Raw genomic sequence first — 17,415 nt, forward strand, 5'->3', positions numbered from 1 at the left:
GATTAGAAGGATTAAGAGGTGTGGCCTTGTTAGGAAGAGTGTCACTGGTGGCAGGCTTTGAGGTTTCAAAATCCCACACCAAGCCCAGAGTCTGTCTGTCTGTCTGTCTGTCTGTCTGTCTGTCTGTCTGTCTGTCTGTCTTTGCCTGTGGACCAGGATGTGGTTCTCAGCTACTGCTCCAGTACCATGCATGTATGCTGCCATGCTCTCTGCCATAATGATAATGCATTAAGCCCCTGAAATGATAAACAAGCCCCCAGTTAAATGCTTTCTTTCATAAGAGATGCCTTGGTCTTGGTATGTCTTCACAGCAATAGAATAGTGACTAAGACAAGCTTCATGATGGACTTCATTTCTGCATCTAGGGTGAACTAAACCAATGGAATACAATGTATATACTCTGAGTTTCAAAAAAGTCAGTACAGAAAGTAAATGACTTTTGTAATAAATATAGTACTCTATTGGTAAAGATTATGGAGAGATTCTACTATTGCCCTTGAAGACAGATTCTGCTAAAATCAATGGAATTGCATGCATAGATAAAAGAATATTCATTAATTTTCACATGTCAAATTAAATCAGCTCACAAACTACACAGCTACATGTGCTGGAATAGCTATTTAAGAATACATAGTGAGGCTGGGCGGTGGTGTCGCACGCCTTTAATCCCAGCACTCGGGAGGCAGAGGCAGGTGGATCTCTGTGAGTTCGAGGCTGGGCTGGACCGACAGCCTCCAAAACAATACAGAGAAACCCTGTCTCGAAAAACCAAAAAAAAAAAAAAAAGAATACATAGTGAGATCTTTATACGTTTGGAAAAATTATTACTTTTAAAGAGAATATTTTATATGCTCTACTTAGTTGTCAGAAATGTATTATAATCTGAATGTTATGACTAAGTACTTCATCTTGGAAGTGATGAATGAATATTTTCAAGGACTGTGGTGGAATAGGCAGTGTCCACAACTATAGCTTGATTACAGGTAATCTACTGAAGGCGATAAGCCTCCAAAGATAAAGATTGTGATATAATTATTAATCATGGTGCTTTCAAAACAAAGAGGGAAGGAAGCGAAGGCAAAAATGGGGCACAAGGCTCAGGGTAAGCTGGCAATGCTTTCCCTTTTTATTTGGTCTTGCTAGATTTTTTTTCTGTCTGTCTGAGAGAATTCACAGAAAGGTCTTGGGTGGGGGGGGAGGGCATGGGAGGAGGGGAGGGAAAGGGAGAGGGACCTGGAACTGACTTGTGAAGCAACCTTGTTTCTAATCTAAATTTAAACTTAAAAATAAATAATACTATAAAAAAAGAAAGGTCTTGGGTTTGCAGACTCCTTACCCTCATCACCTCACGCTCAGATTTGGTAGGACTTGCTCACCCTTCTTAATATCTGATCTAAGATGTCCACAGCACTAAGAAGAAACTACTACTTACCAGGATATCTGCCATTGGCCATTGACCATTGTTCTTTTTTTTCAAGACAGGGTTTCTCTGTGTAGCTTTGGAGGCTGTCCTGGAACTCTCTCTGTAGACCAGGCTGGCCTCGAACTCACAGAGATCCGTCTGCCTTTGCCTCCTGAGTGGTGGGGTTAACAGTGTGCACCACCACCTCCTGGCTGCCATTGTTTTTTAAAATTGTCTGAGCACATGTTTTGATCTGGCCTCACTATCTCCTGTTGTTACACACTTCTGAGACAAACACATCCTTATTATTTTATTACTTATAGTTTATGTAAACAGGTTCTGCAAATGAAGTGAACCTATGTCTGCACGATGAACAAGTGTAACATATGTTCACTGTGGCCTCTAAGGCCCTTCTTGAGGCCTGCTCTCTTTCTTGGCTTTATTTGGATGTTTGAAGGTGGCATTTGGCTTTCCTGGCCCCTCCCTGCAGAAGGGACGTCTCCCTTCTGTGAATAACTCCAGTGCTTTGATTCCTCCTGTAAGCCCGTTTGTTTTTTTTTTCCTCCCTTCCTTGACATAATAATTACCTAGGCACCAACCACGCAGCGCAATAGACAGGTCCTCTGTGCCTTGCTATAGGTGTCTGCACGTGGCATCTTGCTGGGGCCCAGAGCGGGTTGGACATGAGAGAGGCTGTGTTCATGATTTTCACACGTTCTGAAGTTCGAGTCAAGCCTATGGTGAGACACAGCTGAGCTGTGTGTGTTCATTATGGTAATGGAGGCTCCCACAGCTTTCAGATCAAAGGGTCTGCTGTTGCTAAGACCAAATTTCCTGCATTTATCCGTTCAAAAGGAGAAATGGCCCCTTCCTCCCTGTGTGTCCCCTGGGACACAAAGCACGCTTAGACACCACTCCTTGCTCATCAGTACTTTGGGATCAAACACCGAAGACCTTACATTTAGAAGAAAATGTATGAAATTCATGGCCTGGATTTGTTGTGAGGAGTCACATGGGTGGCATAGCCTTTATCCTTTTATTACTAATATTAAATGATCCTTACAGTCAACATGTTAGCGGGCACACAGAAGCAGTGTGGCGGTCCTATAGCAGAGTTCTATGCAGAAGATTCCCCTTTTTCATGGTCAAGCATTATATAAATAAAGATGTGATGATTATTACTCATGCTTTAATTAGTATAAAAGCCAGGTATGCAAGTCTGGGAAGGTACATTTTCTAAAAAGAGAGGGAGCGCATCTGTTTTCTGGCCATACCCAGTAGAAAGCTATTGATTTTCCCCCAGAGGTAAAACGGGACTGCAAGCATTGCTTTAAAATGCATTAAAGCAGCGCATAATTTAAATGAGCCCAGCACTGCTAATTATTCTGGCCTGTGTTCAGTTCCTTCTGTGCTTTCTGCGATGTAAACAGGCGAATTCCTCCTAATTGCTTAAAATAGCTTTGAGGAGCTGCAGATTTTTTTTCCTTTCTATTTTCGCATGAAAATTTTACAGTTTATATATTTAAGGAAGGGACAGAGAATATGATTACTCAGGACACTTTTTCTAAGGAAAGGCGCACTACTATTTATATTTTTCAGCCTTTAAAAAATCAAATTAAGGTTCTAATTAAGCTATTCATTTACTAGAGCGGAAAATAATTACACAATGTGTATCTGGAGGGAAAAACAGCCTCATGGGCATCCAAATGAGGTGAAAGTGGGCGTGGGCATACCCATGTAATATGTAATGAGGAGCGAGGCACGGTGAAGGAGTCAGACCTTCGCTATAAGACAACGTGGCAATTACTTTCCACAAAGGACATTGACTTGTGGGTGTTCCCACATCATTCTTTACAGCTCAGGCCTTCCGACATGGGACTTGAAAACCGCAGCCTGTTCTAAAGCATTTTCTCCGAAACTGACGGAATCTGAACGAGTGAATGTCCCGTACGTAAGCTTGCTGGAACTAGATACACAGCAAGATGTGCTCATCACGAGAAACAGCCCTGTGGCTGGAAGTCTTCCCCTTGAGTCTGAGGGAAATACCAACTGGGGTGGTTACCAGAGAGGGTGAAGACAGGGAGAGCAGCCACGATGATCTGGTAGGTCAGGGAAAAGAAGGAAAGTATTTAGTGGGGAGGGAACTTTCTCGCTGGCCCTCTGTGCACACAGGGAGGTGCTTCATCATTTAAGGGCTGTTGAAGAGGGCTCCACACACCCGGAGGGATGTGTGCAGGAGGTGGTGTGACTCTGGTGTTGGAAGCCTAGAGGATAAGGAGAGCCATCTAACCACTCTTTTGGATTGGGGACAGGGAGGGGGAGGGGTGGGGGAGGGGAAGAAGGGAGAGGGAGAGAGATCTGCCTCAGTAGTTTTGAAGGGACAACACAGGGGACTTGCCGTCTGGAAAGAGTGAGAAGGTGCCAGAAAACAGGTTGCTATGCGTCACTGATATAAAAGACCAAGGGAGAAATCAGGAATGATCACAGAGGCTATAATTGTATCCACCTGGTCTAAATGTTACAGGATAACAAGGCCTAGAGGAGAGTGAGCTTTGAAGAACTCGTTGCTGTCTGGTCAAGAGGGTCCATGTGGGCATGCTTTCTCCATCTTCCTGACTTGACACCCCCACCCCCATCAAAGCATCAGCCAGAGAGGGGAGAGGAAGAGGGGGAGGGATGCGCGTGTCAATCAATTACTAAGGAAGTCTGTGAGACCCCCTTTTCTCACTGCAAGTGTGCAGCCCGAAGAAGAGGGTTAAGAGTACAGAGTTACAATTACTCTCCAGAATTGGATGTTCCCGTTTCTGAATCAAGGCTGTTTCTCATCCAGGCTCCAGGAAACATTATTACCGCTGCTAAATAAAGTAGTATGGAACAGCGGGAGGCACGCATAGGGCTGTAATTTAATTATATGATGATATTTGCTTGGGTGACACTGAAATATTGAATGTGGTACTAGGATTGTGGGAAAGGAGGAAGATGTCTAAAAGTGGGGAGACAGAGGGAAGGAAGGAGCAGAAGGTAGGAAAGTGGGGAGATGGAGGGAAGGAAGGAGCAGGAGGGAGAGAGAAGGACAGAGAGATTGAAATTGGAAAAGGAAATACAGAAAGCAATCTTTTAAGGTGCCACCCTGCCCTCCCCCCCAGGAAGCAAGGGCAGACTTGCTATGGAGGAAGGATTATCAGTCCCTCAAGATTACTGTAGGGTAAGATCTAATGAACAGAAACTCAGGATCAGAGATTGCCGGGATGACAGGAGTGACGGGCTTTGTCTCACTGTGACAAAGGCCAGCAGAACCACACATAACGGAGTTAGAGCCCTAATGTAGTTAGACTTCTAGACTTATTGAATACAGGTCACTACATGATGATACAAGAAAGGTTTAAAGAACCATCCAGGTATCCCCAGGAATGATGGAGTAATAAGGAATTATCTAAAATAAGCATGGAGAAATAAAACAAAGAGCGCTCCAAACAGAAACAAGTAGCCAGTGATGAATTCCCTTTCCTATTTTTTCATCTTGTTCTATTTTTGTACAGCATCATAGGTAATTTCTTTAAATTTATCTATTTTTACTTTTCTCTTGAATTGCCTAATCTATTGTTTCAACAATCTACCCACTTGTAAAATTGCAGCAATTATGTATTTTGTTGTTTAGAGTGGTATCCCAGTGTAGCCCAGGCTGGTCTTGAACTTAAGATCTTCCTGTCTCTGGTTCCCAAGCACTGCTGGAGTGCTGGGATTACAGGTCTGTAGCATCACTTCCAGCTACTCTGTGTTTTGAAAGCATTGGTTCTCCAAGTCATGCGCATCTTTTCAGGCAGTAGCACTGGAGGCGTAGTTATTAATGCTGCCAGGGATTTATTACTAAAGTCCACATAGTGGGGAGCCAGAGAGCATCACAACACACCAGCTCCCTAAAACTCCGAGTCTCGCTTGAAAACTTTGAATCTTGTCATTGGCAACACATTCTGCCAGTTGTTTCACTTAAAGGAGCAGGCTTCATTTGACTTTGAGAAAATGTCTGCCAATTATCCCTGCCTGAATAGCCACAGTTCACCTGTCAGTCAATCTTTTAAGTAAAGATGGGGTTCTTGGAAAAGCAGGTGACGTCAGCTCGCTACTCAATCCCGGCAGGGCTTTGCCTTGAGACAACCATCGTGTGCTGGTATTCAGCAGAGGCTTTTTTTTTTTTTTTGTGCCTCCCGTTTGGTCACAGGGAATATTAAAAAGACATTGCTCAAAGGTCAAGATTTAATAAAATTATTTTTTATCTGCTTCAGCAAGCACATTGTTAAGCGGAACTGACGTCTTAGAGACTTACTGGGAGTGTGCAGCAGTGAGGAGCACAATGATTGCTAGCATGGGTTGGTACCACTGCCTCCGTCTGCGTTACGACCTTAGGCCGTTAAGTACGAGTGAAAAAGAAGAAGACAAATAGCATCTTGGTGTCAGGATGAAAGTGACTCTGATTTGGGGGCCCCTGAGAGGGTCTTAGGGGACCCTACCAGTCCATAAACCACATTTTGAGACAACTGGTCTCAAAATATATTAATGTAAGGATAGCTATAATAATTTATGAAGAGATATGCAATATAAAAAGATATAAATTGCCACAACAACAATCCACAGTGAGAGAGGAGTGGAGTAAACTTGTGCGTGTACATATATATTTATCTTATTGTGTTACTTTGGTGATGGCATTGAGGATTGAACTGGGACCTTGTATATGTTGAGCAAGTGCTTACATCCCAGGCTTATCTATGTATGTATTCATGAGTATATATGTACATGGTAAAAAAAACCCAAAAAACTTGTATGTGCATACTACATCTCAGGCAGTGAAAGCGATATTGATCAAAAAATAAAAAAGCTGGAAGCATTACACTCCTTGACTTCAAAATATACTGTAAAACCATGATAGCCAAAGTGACACAGTTATGGCATAAATGCCAACATGCTATCAATGGATCCAAACAGAGAGCCTAGAAAGCAAATCCCAGCTTTTACAACCAACTGGGTTTTGACAGATGCAGCATTCTCTTTCAGACTCAGAAGAGGTGCAGAAATCTACTATTATCAGCTCTCATGAATCTACTATTATCAGCTCTCATGAATATTCTGATTTTCATTAATATAAGAAATAATCAACCCTCCGGTGGTGGGATACTTTGCTTAACCTTGATACAGGGGGGAGGGCCTGGTCCTGCTTCAACTTGGTTTGCCAGACTTTGTGGACAGGGTAGGGGTGAGGGTGTGGGTATGGGAAGGGTGCAGGTGGAGGGCCGGAGAAAGGAAGGGTGGGGGAACGGTTAGTATGTAAAATAGAAAGAACATTTTTTCATAAAAAAGTTAAAAAAAGAAATATAAAGAATAAAAGTTATTATTTGCGGGTCATGTGATCTCTCACCTAGAAAGTTGAGAGAATCTAGGTTTCTCATAGAATTAATAAGAAAGTGTCATATAAGCTATTTGCCTCAACAAATAGAAAATGAGGGGCTGGAGAGTTAGGGGCACTGCCTGCTCTTCCAGAGGTCCCGAGTTCAATTCCCAGAAACCACATGGTGGCTCACAACCATCTGTGATGAGATCTGGTGCCCTCTTCTGGACTGCAGGGATACATGCAGGTAGAACACTGTATACATAATAAATAAACAAATCTTAAAAAAATACCAATAGAAAAGGGGAGAAAGAATATCCCATTTACAACCATGACAAAGGGTACTTAAGAATAATTCCATCAAACAATAAATGTAATCATTTCTAAGTAAACTATAAATTTTTACATAAAGATATTGACCTAAATGAGTAGAGACAAAGACTCTGTTATGAGAAATTGCTTTTTCCCCAAGATTTGAAAATTCAATGTAATTAAATGCTCAGTAGAGAATGTCTTGTGGAACCTGAAAAGATGCTTATAAAATTTCTAAGAAAGATCTGGCAAGGCAAGCGACCACAGCACCCTTGAAGACCAGGATGGGAGATCTGTCTTGCCAGATATCAAGAGTATTTAAAGAAAGTAAAATTAAATTTACTTAGAACAAGAGCTGGTCCAGATTAAGTTCAATCATCATTAACCATAATTGTTATGTTGTTCACACATTTTCAGTATTTATTCTTTTGAAATAATCTTGGCATTTTATCTTCTCTCAGTATTAGAATTAAAAAACATGCATCTGGAGAATTTTAAAATGAAGAGATGTAGCTGCCATCCAAATCATATGGCCCTTAATAGACGGAGCTCTGTATTTCTATTTCCTTTTTCTTTTGTGTCTGCTAACCCTGCCTTCTTTAATGATGAGGGAATGTATTTATGCAATGCCTAGGCGCAAAGGAATAGGGAAATAAGACGTCCCCATGGAAAGTGAATGAAGAAGCATTATACAATGCAGTAAAATACTATTTACTCATGAAGAAAAGTGGAAGCCTGTCATCCACCGCAAATTCGGAGGGAGCTGCAAGACATGTTAAGCAAAACAGTTCAGAAAGATAATGCTGCCTGATCTTTTTCATAAGGGGAAGCCAGAAAGCCATCAGCCTGACGGAATACAGAACAGTGATTACTACAGGAAGAGTGGGGGAGATAGGAATGGGCAGGGGATGGAAGGATTGGATCCAGTGCACACCACATGCATGTGTTGAAGCAGCGCAATGAATCCCATAATATGTATAATCTATATCTGTATATGCATATATATAATTAAAAAGGAAATAAAAATGTCAGGGGAAGGAATGCAATTGAATTCCTTGGTCAGTGGGAGAGACATTCAAAGTAGAAAAAGAACAACTGATCCAAAGTGATAAATGGCTGTTCAAAAACAAATCACTCAACAAAACGACATTTATTATCCATGTGTCAAGCACTATGGCTAGCTTAAGAAATATGAAGGTGCACCAGTCTGACCATGTTTCTGAAATATTCACAGGAAGACACTATATTAATGGAAGTCATTAATATAGGAGGCACCAAACAGTGCTTTGGGAGCGAGAAGGGGTAAAGGATAAAGTCTGAAGGCAGAAGAGGAGACAATTTTATCCAAGGAAGTCTTATTTGTGGTTGGTCTTGGTTGCTCATGCTATTCGTGGAGAAGACGGAAGAGATACATGGCATAGAGGAACAGACGTGGAGACAGGAATTTTCCACTCTGTTTTAGTAAAAAGAGTCAACCTTCATCCACTAAGCATCATCGTATCTTATAGCAGTTTCACAGGCCTCAGAATACACGATTATTTTGAGGCAGGGTCTCACTCTATGTCTCAGGCTGGCCTCGAACTTGTGATTTCCCTCCCGAGCCTTGGCTTTCTGAGTTCTGCCTTCCATGTGCTTACTTTTTGAATAACTAATAGCCAAATGACCCTAAATCAGGCCATCTTGGATGAGGAGCTAGGTAACCAAAGTCTCAGTAATAGTGTGACTTCCGGATGGAGAATGAAGGTGACTCCAGTGTTACTGCTCCATTCATTTCTAACGTGCTCGGAAACGAATTGACTTTGTAGCTGCATGACTCTACCTGTGATTTAATGTGAGGTTTCCCTTGTGCTCCTAGCAAATGTCAAGGCATAGCAGGATGAGAATTAGTGCAAATTGTATAAGTGACCTTTTGTGAATTCCACTCTGGCGGGCATGGATTTTCTCATCTGATCACACACTCGACAGAGTGGGCCTTTGAGGTGAAGTAAGTGAATTAATTAGATGCAAATGCCATCGCTACCAAAGAAGCCTCATGATGAAAGGCAGAACTTTGATAAGTGAATGTACTCCACTTCTGGAAGGAGCTGGATTTTACACACAGTGCCATAAGATAGCAGGTATGCGGGAAATGGGTGCTGGGACAAGGGATGTTGGAAGTAGTGTGGGTTTAACAGTAAGCAAAACACTGAAAGCTAGAATTTAAGACTATGGTGGAGGACATTTCTCTCTTAGAGATTTAGTTTCATAAAGTTGAGTCTCCCCCTAAGACAAACCCTTTCTACCTGGAATGTTGGATTCTCAGAGCCCATAAAAATTGATACTATAAGCCAGGTGTGGGGATGCATGCCTTTAATACTTGGGAGGCAGAGGCAGGAGGATCTCTGTAGTCTGGTCTACAGAGTGAGTTCCAGGACAGCCAAGGCTATGCAGAGAAGCATTGTCTTGAAAAACCAAAAAACAAATAAATAAAATGGATAATATCAGCATAATAATGGAGGTTTAGGTACTTAAGATTCCATGATTTTCCCTGCAGCCCAGGCCTGGATCCCCAAAGGATATTTAATGTGAGCATGTATGTATGCATGTGTGCATATATGCATGCATGTAGACCAGAAATTAACACTGGGCTCCTTCTTCAATTGCTCTTGACCTTACTGTTTTTAAAGAACTAATTTTATTAGTGTGTGTGTGCATGCGTGTGAGCACGCACTCGCATATGTAAGCATGTGGATGCAGGTGCCTGTAGAGGTAAGAAAATGGTATGACTCTCTTGGAGTTATAGGTGGTTATAAGCCGGCCAGTGTGGGTTCTAGGAACCAAACTCAGGTTGTCTGCAAGGGCAGTATGTGCTCTTATCTGCTGAGCCATCTCTTCAGACCCTCTCCATCTTATTATTTTGGTACAGTCTTTCACTGAACCTGGAGCTCACCAATTTGACTAGGCTGGCTGGCCAGTTAACTCTAAGAATCCTCCTGTCTTTACACCCCAGCTCCTACCCACATAGCATTGCAGACATGTGTCATTATGTGCAAATTTTTACACAAGTGCTGGGAATCTGAACTCAGGTCCTCATGCTGTGCAGCAAGCATTCACTGATGGAACCATCTCTTTGTACCCTCCAAAAGATGTTTTCCATGGTTAATCCACCGATAGATCAAAATCTGAGTATACTATTGTGTGGTAGTGGAACTGTGGAAGGTAGGGCCTGGGTGTGAAGGAGCTTCCTGGACACGTGTCTTTGTCTTGTCTTCATGCTGCTTCTTATCTTCCATGAATTTCAAAGCTCTGTTTTACCATATTTCATGTGTCATGATAAACTGAGACCCCTGGAACCCACACCTAAATGCATCTTTTCGGGCATTCTGTCATAATGACTAGAAAACTAACACAGTCGAGGATGACATTAGCTGTGGTTTTGCGTCTGTGACATCTGCATATGGTGTTACATGTATTTTATGTTATTTGGGGTTTTCAAGACAGGGTTTCCCTTTGTGGCTTTGAAGCCCATCTTGGCACTTGCTCTGTAGACCAGGCTGGTCTCTAACTCACATAGATCTGCCTGCCTCTTCCTCCTGAGTGCTGGGATTAAATGTGTGCCCCATCATTGCCTGGCTTTGGTACATTTCTTCTATACCTAGTCCATTGAGAGTCCTCTTTCCCTTAATTACAGATTTTAAAAGATTGTTAAATAAAATAGAATGACAAACATTCATCCCCCAAATCAGTATAATTATGATCTGATGAATCTTTTGTATTAGGTTTGTGTGTATGTTATGGGTCATAACACAAAATGCATTTCTTAGTGTAAAATAACAATGTTTGTGTGGTGTTTGAATAAGAATGTCTCCTGTGTTCATATGTTTGACTACTTTGTCCACAGCAGATGGAACTGTTTAGGAAGGATTAAGAAGTGCGGCCTTGCTGGGGTAGGTGTGTCAGTGGGGGTGGGCTTTGAGATTTCAAAAAGCCCACAACATCCCCAGTGTGCTCTCTGCCTCCTGCTTGTGGATAAGTATATACACTCTCAGCTGCTGCTCCAGTGACAAGTCTTCCTGTCTTTTGCCATGCACTGTCTACGGCCATACTACCCTGGGCTCGTCTGTTGCCATGTTCTCTGTCAGGATGACCATGGACTCATCCTCTATAGCTGGGTCTCCTTTTCTGAACCCCCGAAGTGAGCCCCTTCCCAGAAAGAGTCACCAGCAGCAAACTGGTGTGTCTTTCCTAGATATTTGCAGTGCCTGTTGGTGCATAAACAAAAACCTAGGACTAGTTTTCACATTGGTGGGGTCATATTGCTCACTGAAGTTCTTTCTCTTGATGTATCTCCCATACTTTCCAGAGCAGAATATTCACAGGCACACAATTCTTTCAAACTGTTGCAAATTTTTAGATAGATTGGATTTTATTTTATTTTCTTCTACCTTTTGGCCATTAAGTCACTGGTATGAAAAATTTTGTACAGAGATATTTTACTATAATTGAGAACATATTTCTCTTGGACCAACATTAAAATGTGGAATTTTGAGTTAAAGAGCACATACATCTAGAATTTCAAAAGCTATTACCAAGTTGTTTTCCAAAAAGCTGTAGCCAATTCACATTTTCACGGACTGTTTCCTGACATTCTTATATTAATCACGAACACTTAACATTTGTAAATCTAGTTGTAGAAGCATGCAAAATTTGCGTCTTTGTTGCATTTGATTAATACCAACAGCATCTTCTCATGTTTAAGTGTGGAAGGTTTTGGTAAAACATTTGTTTTACCCTCTGCTCACTTTTAAATTGTTATATCTTTTTCTTAGTGACTTTTATGAGCTATTACAGATGGCTTCTATCCTTTTTTTTTAAACTCTCCCTAAAAGAACTTTCTAGTACATGAAAGTTTGATGTTTTTATAGTCAAGTGGTTGATACGCAGCCACTGGGTCTGATGAAAACACTTCACTCTCAGATTATACTTAAATTATCTTGTATTTTCTTAGGATGCTTTTGCAAGTTTTATTTCTACATTCAAATCTTTAATAAACTATTTTTTGAAACAAAGGCATAGATATCTAATTTTGTTTCTTTCACGAATTTGCGTGTCATCCTTGCGCAGGGGCCATGCTAATCTTCTCTGTATCGTTCCAATTTTAGTATATGTGCTGCCGAAGCGAGCACTTGTTTCCAAATGGTCAACCAAATGTCCCTACCATCTGACCCTATCAGAAGGTGGGGATGTTTTTCTGCTCTTAGCTGAATCTATTGTGTTTTTTTTATTTTCCTTACCTTCTCCTTTCTCTCCCTTCCTTAATCTCTCCCTCTCTCCCTCTCTCCCTCTCTCCCCCCTCCTTTCTTCTCTCCCTTCCTTCCTCCCCAGACTCTCACTGTGTAACCCAGGCTGGTTTTGGTCAGAGAGGCTTTGCAGCCTTGTATGACAAATGCTGCTCAACTCTTTCTCAAATGTATTTTTCTACTTTTTCTCTTCTGGGTGACCTTACTAAAAGATCGTAAGTTCTGTGAAGACTGTGTGCTTGTGTTTTGATGAAGGTTGTATAGAACCTAGTAACCAAGTGGCTTTCCAATGTACAATTTTCTTGCTCAGAAGTTCGGTATATTTCTTTGCTTACTTAGTAATTCTTCCAGGAGTCTTTAGGAAAACAACAGCATATTTTCATTTCCAGGAGTTTTATGTATTTATATTTCTTTACAACAGAAAAGAGTACACACAAAATTTATTACATGCCCGGAGCATGGGACTATTAGACCCAAGAAGAGACAAGATAAATGACCCCTTTTCAGAGATTAAAGACACATAATAACTTGGGATCCTGGGGTGAAGAGAAATGATTTGTCTGTTGGGAGGTTGGCACAGTTACACAGTGAGACAGGGTTATCACACACCCAGAAAGTCTCCCGGATAACAGCCACCTGTAAAGATCCTTGCCTGGGCTCTCAGTCTCTTTTCCTGGAACGGTCTCTCGGTGCCATGACATTCTGTAACACTCACCCTAGGAATCATCCAAATCTGAACCAATGATCCAGAGCACAGCTGGCAGGCTGCTGCTTTGTGAAGATCTCTCAGGGCAAGGCCCTGGCTAATGAATTACAGCCTTGATTCTGAAGAAAGACCCGAGACTCTGCTGGGACTAGCAAAACCCTGGGCAGCCAAAGTGAAGGAATTCCTTTTATTTTTCTCTCCCTCTAGGGGAGTCTGAAGTCTACAGCCTGTGCCTTTCTTGTTAGTGTTATTTCTGAATATTGCCTAGGCTTTGCTATTTCTGTAAATGGGCAGTTATCTTAAAGTTTTCTTTTTAAAGCATTTAAAAATTGTTTTAAAGATTTGTGTGCCTGTGTGTGCACACAAAATTCAGAAGAAGGTATCCAGTGTACTTTTCCATTTCTTTCTTTGTATTCTTTGAGGCAGGGTCTACCGTTAAGTCTGGTTCTTACTATTTTTTTTCCAGTTAAGTTGGATGCCAGTAAATCCTGAAATCTTTCTGTTTCTGCCATCTTAGAGCTGGATTATCATCCTGTGCAGGATACCTGGTTTCTCACATGGATGTCAGGATCTGAACTCAGGTCCTCGGAATGGCAAAGCAAGTGCTTTTAACTGCTGAGCCATCTTTCCAGTTCCCACATCTTAAAGTACATTTTTCTTTAATAATATTTTCATTAGTTAGTTGAGAATTTCACAGAATGTATTTCGAACACATTCACCCCTCAGCTTCTCCCCCCTGCACCTGCCCACTCAGCCAATTCTTCTTTTCCCTATTGGTCATTGCTGGCATGTGCGAAATCTATTGATTTTTTTTATCCAGTCACTTTTGCAAGCTGGTATCAGTGTGTATTAATCACTTTCTGTCGATCTACTGACTTTTTGAGCTTTATAATTACACTCTTAAAATGTGTATACAATTTATTCCCTTGAGATATTATTACTCATTTCTTTTTGGTTAATATTTTTTTCCTTATTGAGTGAGCACGCTAAGATGTTGCAGTAGTCCGGATCTCAGCATCTTTTCTGTCTCCTGTAGCACTTTGGTTGATGGCTTTGTGTGGATTCATGGAAGAATGGCAAATGTCAGGCACTCTGCTTTCCCCACGTGCAAGTAGAGGAAACGTTGGGCATTTCTTTCATCCATTCTTTCCCATCAGAGAGTGTTCCCGCTCAGTAAGAGAAGGCCCACAACGTATGCTTGACCAACTGGACTCATGTCTTTGGATTTTGGCTCCTGGAAAAGGTAACTTGTGGAGAAACAAGTAGGAAACACGAGTTTATTGATTTTGGAGACCAGGCAACTCCTTGCCTATGTTTGATCTGAGTTTTCCACCTTTCTGGATGATTCTACGAATGGTGAGAATAAGACCACTATCACATTTTTGAGCCAAATTTGAAGCAAGATTTATTAAATACTGGCCAGGGCCACAGACACTGGCCAGGTCCAAACCTAGGATTCCCAGATACAGCAGTGAATTACATTAGTCAGGGGCTTATAGTGGCAGCCCCACAAGTCTATGTATTTCACACCTTTGTTCGATCAGTAGCAAGCATACATCCCGACGTACTTCCTGCCTGTGTACCTCTTGCCTACATGTGATCAAGCATGTCCTGTGCAGTTAGGGCAACCAAGCTTATTTACAGAGGTAAAAACACTCAGCTTGTTATCTGACAGGAATAACCCCCATCATTCCAGGAAGTTATTTGTCCTTGGGCAAATGAGGTTACAGGCTAGAGGTGTTTTTTCTTTTATAGATACCCTAAGCACAGTGATTAAACTTAAAACATTAGTCCTCACATTTTCTCATTTCAAGATACAGTATCCTAGTTCTTTTCTCTGCCTTCATTTCCCTTTTTCTACTTTTCAATACAGTAATCCTGTGAAAAGTCACGTGCCTTCCAAAGTGTTAGGTCAGTCCCAGAGGTCTTTGCTGGTTTCAGAATCATGCCCTCTGATGATCAAGGGTAGGGTGCAGAGCTCATTTCCTTCGCAATCGGTAGTATCATTGAGTCTCTGATAAGTCTGTGACTGAGAGTTGCCACAGGTGATTTTCTTTTTAATTTGCAAAACACACTCAGTATCCAGGTACTGAAAACTTGAATCTGGCCTATAAAGATGGGAGAAAGTTACATGACTCCAAACATGAAGTGGATTTCCTTTCATAGCTGGAGTTCAGTGGTCCTCCTCTTCCTCCTCCTCTTCCTTCTTCTCTTCGTCATGCTCCTTCTTCTATAATTTGTTTTTATTTCATGTTCACTGGAGTTTTGCCTGCATGTATGTCTGTGTGAGGGTGTTAGATTACCTGGAACTGGAGTTACAGACACTTGTGAGCTGCCATGTGGGTGCTGGGAAGTGAACTTGGGTCCTCTCGAAGAGAAGTCAGTGCTTTTAACCACTGAGCTATCTCTCCAGGCCCCTGTGAGTCTTTCCTTAATTATAAAGGTGTATATTATATAGGTTATTATGAACAGGGCTCTTTTATCCTAGAGCATGGGCGCTTCTTCCTGAACCTAAGACTTTGTTGAATGCAGCAGCTCAACAGTCCTAAATAAAAACAAAAGCTATGGTCAGTCTGCATGTTGCTAGTTGGAATTTTTCTTATCCTAAATATGTTCTATGTTAATTATAGTTCTTCTTTTAAAAATGTAGTTGTTTGTATATTTTAGATACTAGTCCTTTGCTGCTTACACACGTTACAGATTTTGTCTACCCTATCAAATATTTTTATGCTGACTTTTGACAATTATATTTTTTGTTAAAATTAATATTTTTATTAATTTTTTGAAAATTCCATACATGCATACAACATGTTTTGATCATGTTCATTCCTCGTTCCTCCAACTCCTCCCAGATCTACTCTTCATACTCCAACCGTCCCTCCACACTTCATATCTTCTTTTTTAAAAAATATCTCACTGACTCATATTTGTGCTGGTGTATAGGCTCTGGTGGGAAATCCCCTGGAGTATGGTTGACCTGCCAGAGACCATACTCCTAAAGAGAACTGATTTTTCTTACCTTGGTAGCCATCAATTATTAATACTTCCTCTGCCAGCAGTGGGGGCTGCTGAGCCTCTTCTCCATTCCATGCTGGAATGTTGACTGGCTTGAACTTGTTCAGGCCTTGTATAGACAACCATAGCTATTGTAGGTTCATGAATGCAGTGGCCCTGACATATTTAAGATACACTGTTGTTTGTTAGTCCTTCCAAACTTCTGGATCTTGTAATCTATTCACCCCCTCTTCCATGGTGTTCTCTGAGTCTTGGTGGAGAGTGTGTGTGATACAACGCTATTTATGTTTTGAGTATTCTACAGACAAGTGTTTTTGTACTTCGGTCAATTATGTGTATTTGTGTTAACCACTACCTATTGCACAAAGACGCTTCTCTAATGAGAACAGAGAGCTTCACTAATCTATGGGTAAAGATATATATCTTTAAAGACCATTTTTATTCTATGTCCATTTAGCAAAACAATAGTAGTAGTTTTACCCATAGGACATATGAGCTCTTCAGACATGGGTTCCTGGTCAGGTTTACAGTACTGTACATGCATTTCCTCCTGTGGAATGGGCCTTGAGTCCAACCACAAAGCAATTGGCTACCCCATAGCATTCATGCCCCACTGTTGCTGGGCCAGTTGTTATTATAAATTGCATGGTTCACAGCTGGGTAAGACTTTATGATATTATTCTCCCCACAGCTTATATAACTCCTTTTGGTACTATTAAAGCCAGCTAACAGGAAGGAAGCTTCCTGGTCAGTAACAACTTAATTTCTCCATGTCCTGTCACCAAAGTGTGTATGTCTTCTGCAATAGGACATTATTGAGTTCTATTGGGCAACAAGAACAATAGCATCCATTGTTTTTGGAGTATCTGAGGTCCTTCTGACCAACAATCTTCTGGACATCTGGCATAGGGCTTTTTATTTGGCAGCCTGTGGCCGTGTGTGTGTGTGTGTGTGTGTGTGTGTGTGTGTGTGTGTGAAGCTTATAAAACAGTAGGTTTGCATATGGATATTTTCATATATCCTGTGTTAATCATCTTTTCCCCATCTTTCTACCCCGTTCTCTGCTTCAACTTCTCCCCTACTTTTTCCTTTCCCCCTCTCATACCACCTCTGTTCTACTCTCCCCTCACTCCTTAGCCGTCCTCTGTCCAGTGGTCCTTTTCCTAGCTTTCTGACTTCTGCAGGTACTCTAAGTTAGGCAAAAATCTAAAGATTTGCTACTAGGATCCTTATATGAGTGAGGACATGAGGCATTTTCATTCCAGGTCTGGGTGATCAGAAGTTCCTGTTCAAATCTCTGCTGTAACAGATGACACTTTTA

The 17,415-nt window shown here is 41.4% G+C and overlaps 1 non-coding gene across 1 annotated transcript; it reads right to left on the reverse strand.

Annotated features, from left to right (window-relative positions):
* Nucleotides 1–12,152: 12,152 nt before the first annotated feature.
* On the reverse strand, nucleotides 12,153–12,259 carry LOC121133073. The gene has a single exon (XR_005869818.1). It is a non-coding gene; the product is annotated as a U6 spliceosomal RNA (small nuclear RNA).
* Nucleotides 12,260–17,415: the final 5,156 nt, after the last annotated feature.

Source organism: Mesocricetus auratus, unplaced genomic scaffold, assembly GCF_017639785.1.
Source record: "Mesocricetus auratus isolate SY011 unplaced genomic scaffold, BCM_Maur_2.0 Super-Scaffold_100019, whole genome shotgun sequence".
NCBI lineage: Eukaryota > Metazoa > Chordata > Mammalia > Rodentia > Cricetidae > Mesocricetus > Mesocricetus auratus.